Source organism: Canis lupus, chromosome 1 (genome assembly GCF_048164855.1).
Source record: "Canis lupus baileyi chromosome 1, mCanLup2.hap1, whole genome shotgun sequence".
Classification (NCBI taxonomy): domain Eukaryota; kingdom Metazoa; phylum Chordata; class Mammalia; order Carnivora; family Canidae; genus Canis; species Canis lupus.
This window is the reverse complement of record NC_132838.1, coordinates 117,830,566-117,836,062: the sequence shown is the minus strand read 5'-3', so window position 1 is coordinate 117,836,062 and position 5,497 is coordinate 117,830,566.

Here is a 5,497-nt window from a genome sequence, read left to right as displayed (position 1 = left end):
AACCACCCTGGGCATTGTGAAGTCACCCACAGAACTCAGACATCAGCCCTGAGTGGAATGAAACTTGGTCCTGTTGCACTTTCAGGAGTACGCAGACCTCACTGGTCTGTACCATTTCTAAAGTCAACTGAGGAAACTGCCAGGACCTCTTGTCTTGTAAACTGGAAGGACTGCTCAATTAGCAGAGCACCAGATCAGCTCATTGAGGGGGGTGGGGGTGCTTTCTAAATCTTTGTTCCCTGCGGCTCACGTCTCTACTTACTCTCCAGAGAGGTTTCTCCTTTTCCATGACTATCCTTCGCTATGCCTGAGGTGGCATTGAAAGATGTGCCCTCCTTCCCACATGAGCAGTTTCCCCCTTCTGCCTATGTCTCTGCCTCTCTCTGTGTCTTTCATGGATAAATAAATAAAATCTTTTTTAAAAAAAAAAGTATCTTGGGCAACAATCATCATCTTGATGCTTTCTTTCTTTCTTTTTTTTAAGATTTTATCTATTTATGCATGAGAGACACAGAGAGAGAGAGGCAGAGACACAGGCAGTGGGAGAAGCAGCGGTTTAGCCCCGCCTGCAGCCCAGGGCATGATCCTGGAGACCCTGGATCGAGTCCCACGTCAGGCTCTCTGCGTGGTGCCTGCTTCTCCCTCTGCCTGTGTCTCTGCCTCTCTCTGTGTGTGTCTCTATGAATAAATAAATAAATAATTGTAAAAAAAAAAGATTTTATCTATTTATGCATGAGAGACACAGAAAGAGAGAGGCAGAGACACAGGCAGAGGGAGAAGTAGGTTCCAAGCAGGGAGCCCGACGTGGCACTCGATCCCTGGTCCCCAGGATCAGGCTCTGGGCCGAAGGTGGCACTAAACCGCCGAGCCACTGGGGCCGCCCAGTCCTGATGCTTTCAAATAAATTTTCTTGTTCCCTTTGCTTTGTGTCAAAGCCAATGCCATGTATTTTTATGTTTGGTTACAGAAGCACCTAATTCCTGATACTCATTTCTGCATCACTCGAGATAGTCTATTTGCTTCTATAGTAAACTTATCCCAAATCTCAGTGACATAAAAACAAAGGTTTACTCCTCCACTCAAGTTCCATGTCCATTGTGGGTGGCATATAATCACGTAGGGACCGAGGATAATGGAACAAAGCCATCTCAAACATTTCTAGTTTCATGCCAGAGGAGGAAGAAAGAGAGCTTTGTAAGATTTCATGTCTACAATTAAATGCTCTGGTCTTAAATGATACCTGTCACTTGCTCACAAGCCACTGGCCAGGAACAGTTACATAGCACCACCAATCCACCAGCCCAACAAACAAATGGAATTCTGCTATGCCCAAAAAACATTTGGCAAAAGAAAGTCAGTAATGATTACTGCATTTGATGTTTACTAAAGGAGTGTTCTTTTACATCGTAAAGTTAAAATATTTTCCAAAATCATCCCATCAGATGTCCTAAGGTTTCACTGGGAAGGATTAGGTGCCATGTGCAGACCCAAACCAATCCCTGAGAAAAAATAGAATTTTTATGATAGGCTTAAGACAATCAGATTTGGTCTCTAGGACTGGGGAAATATAACCTTCTCTGACTACAGAAGTCATTGAAGACAAAAATCAGGGCTTTGTATATAGGAGAGATATAGAAGAGAATCCTTATTTGATGGGAGTAATTCTACACTATCTAGAAGATGCAAAGCTAAAGTAGCAGCCACTCATATGACCTGGGAGAGGATGACATTTGGTATTTTGTGGCTTGGACAATGTTTCTGTCTTATCTTTTCAGATATGATTATAGATCTCATTTTTGTCTTGATCCATCATTGTCACAGGGAGGTTTTGTGTGATGTTGGTGTTCTGTGGAATTATTTATGTTTGACAGTATACCATAACCTAGGCCAGCTTCCAGTAACACCAACAGTTATTAGTGTCAGGCCAGCTCCCACATCAGAGGCTGCTTTTTTCTCTTTCTCACACATATCTAGAACAGCAGTGAAGTCTCTTCTTGCACTGAAAGGCTGATCAAATGGCTTTCTTCTTTGGGAACCTGTTTCTTCATTTTTAAAATAGGGATTTTAATGGTACTGGCTACAAAGGGCACTTATGAAGATTTGATGAGATCCTGTAAATAAAGTGCTCAGCCAGTGTCGTTATTGGGGAATGCACAATAAGGACCTTGTCCTCTATATATCAGGGTTCTATATTCTGATTGCAGATTACTACTTCTGATCACAAAAGTGCAGACACAGCAGCAGGCCACCATTGTTTCGACCTTCATTGCCTGAAGCAGCTTCCTGGAGATTTAAAGGGACAGCCTCAGGGTTTTTCTCCCCTTTCCTGTCTTTGGAAGCCAGACATTTAGGGATTAGGACATTTGTAAGCAACAATACATACATAATGTAGGGGAATTTAGAAAGTCATTGCATAAGCCCAGAGAAAAATGCAAACTCAGAAGAGATCTGAGATGACCCTAAACTTTCACCTCAGGCTGATCCCCAGCACAGAGATACCCTATAACAACAACAACTGCTAGCAAGCATGGGAAGAGGGGGAATATGATTTCCAGAGTTACCACATTATAAGATTGAAATGTCTGTGTTCTTTCTTTCTTTTTTTTTCTTTTTTTTTTTTTTTAAGATTTTGTTTATTTATTCATGAGAGACACAGAGAGGGGCAGAGACATAGGCAGAGGGAGAAGCAGGCTCACTGTGGGGATCCTGATGTGGGCCTTGATCCCAGGACCCCTGGATCATGACCTGAGTCAAAGGCAGATGCTCAACCACTGAGTCATTCACGTGCCCCTGAATGTCTGTTTTCAACAAAATAAATCGTAAGGCATAGAGAAACAGAAAAGTGGGGCCAATTCAAAGCAAAAATATATCCCCAAAGAAGCCCGATTGGTAGACATACTAGACAAAGACTTAAATGACAGTCTTAAAATGCTCAAGGAACTTGAGAAGATATGGTGAAAGACGGAAAATGATGTATGAACAGAATGAAAATATCAATAGAGACATAGGGGAACCCTGGGTGGCGCAGTGGCTTAGCGCCTGCCTTTGGCCCAGGGCGCGATCCTGGAGACCCGGGATCAAATCCCACATCGAGCTCCCGGTGCATGGAGCCTGCTTCTCCCTCTGCCTATGTCTCTGCCTCTCTCTCTCTCTCTGTGTGACTATCATAAATAAATAAAAAATTAAAAAAAATAGAGACATAGAAAATATTAAAAAAAAAAAGAATCAAAAAGGAATCCCAGAGCTGAAAAATACAATTACTAAGATAAAAAATTCATTCAAGGAGTTCAGAACAGATGTGAGAGGCAGAAGACACAACTAGTGAACTTGAAGATAGAATAACTGAAAGGATCGAGTCTGTGGAACAGAAAGAAAAAAGATTGAAGAAGAGTGAGCAGAACCTAATGACCTATGGAGCATGATCATGCAGACCAACATACATACTGCTAGAGTCCCAGAAGAAGAATAGAGAGAAAGCTGCTACAAAATTACATTTGAAGAAATATTGGCCAGAAACCTCCCAAATTTTAGAAAGACATGAATCTACAAATCAACTGAACTTCTATAGAATTAATCCCTAAAGATCCACACCAAGACATATTGTAATCAAACCGGTAAAAGCCAAAAAAGAAAAAGACCATCTTGAAAGCAAGAGAGAAGCAACTGTCACATAGAGGGGTCCCCAGTAAGAGTTTTAGCTGATTCCTTATCAGAAATTCTGGAGGCCAGAAGGTAATTGGTTGGAATTTTCAAAGTACTGAAAGAAAAAACAATTTTTAAAAAATATTTTATTTATTTATTCATGAGAGACACACAGAGAGAGGCAGAGGCACAGACAGAGGGAGAAGCAGGCTCCCCACAAGGAGCCCGATGTGGGACTCGATCCCAGACCCCAGAATCACCTCCTGAGCCAAAGACAATGCTCAACCACTGAGCCACCCAGGCATCCTGCAAAAACAATTTTCAGCCAGGAATTCTATAACAAGCAGAAGTGTCCTTCAACAATGAGGGGAAAATTAAAACATGCCCAGATAAGGAAAAGCTAAGAGAGTTAGTTGCCATTAGACCTGCCTTGAAGAAAATGACGAAGGGAGCCCTCCCCATTGAAATGAAAGCCATCAGAAGAAACAAAGATCTCCAGCAGAGGTAAATACATAGACAATTGTAATTATAAAAGCTAGTATTGTTGTATTAAAATCCACTTTTAATTGCCTACATGACTTACAAGAAAATCCATAAAAATAATTATTAAGTCTTTGCTATTGGGAAAACATCATATAAAGATGTAATTTGAGACACAGTAACAGCAAGGAGGTGATAGGGACCAATAGGTACAGAGATTTTATATGATATTTTATAGTTAAGCTGGTATAAATTCAAATAGAAATGTTATCACTTTAGGGGGTTTTATATGTAATGTAATTTCCAGGGTTACCACAAAGAAAATCACTATAGAATATATACAATAGGAAAGGAGAAGGGAATCAGAACATTTTACATAAAAACATTAACTAAACACAAAAGAAAGCAATAATGGTGTAAATGAGGGGCAAAAAAAAGCTATAAGGCATGTTTCAGGGGATGCCTGGGTGGCTCAGTGGTTGAGCATCTGCTTTTGGCTTAGGACGTGATCCTGGAGGATCACATCCTGCATTGGGCTCCTGCGCGGAGCCTGCTTCTCCTCCCTCTGCCTATGTCTCTGCCTCTCTTTGTGTCTCTCATGAATAAATAAATAAAATCTTAAAAAAAAAAGAAATATGATTCAAGAGGCAAAAAAGAGTATTTATTTATTTATTTTTAAGATTTTATTTATTCATGAGAGACAGAGACACACACACAGAGAGAGAGAGAGAGAGAGAGAGACAGAGGCAGAGATACAGGCAGAGGGGGAAGCATGCTCCACGCAGGGAGCCCGATGTGGGACTTGATCCCGGGTCTCCAGGATCAGGCCCTGGGCTGAAGGCGGCCCTAAACCGCTGAGCCACCCGGGATGCCCAAGAACAGTATTTATTAATAAAAGTTTCAACACAGCAAGATGCTATACCCCATACATTTATACACCTAATAACAGACCCTCAAAATATGAAGCAAATGTGGACAGAGTTGCACAGAGAAATAGATAGGTCTACAGCTATAGTTGGAGACTTCAATATTCTACTTTCAATAATGGATAGAACAAAAAGGTAATAAGTAAGGAAATAAAAGACTTGAACAACACAATAAATCGACTCATCCTGACATACATATACAGAAAACTCTACCCGACAATAAAATACAAGTGCACATGAGATGTTTTCCAGGATATATCATGTGTTAGGCCACCAACTACGTCTCGGGAGAAAAATCAGATATCATACAAACTATCTTCTCTGATCACAATGTGATAAAAAAAGAAGTTAATAACAGAAAGAAAAATAGAAAATTTACAACTGTGGAAATTAAACAAACAAGAAGTCAAAAAAGAAGTCACAAGGGAAATTAGAAAATACTTAGAAAT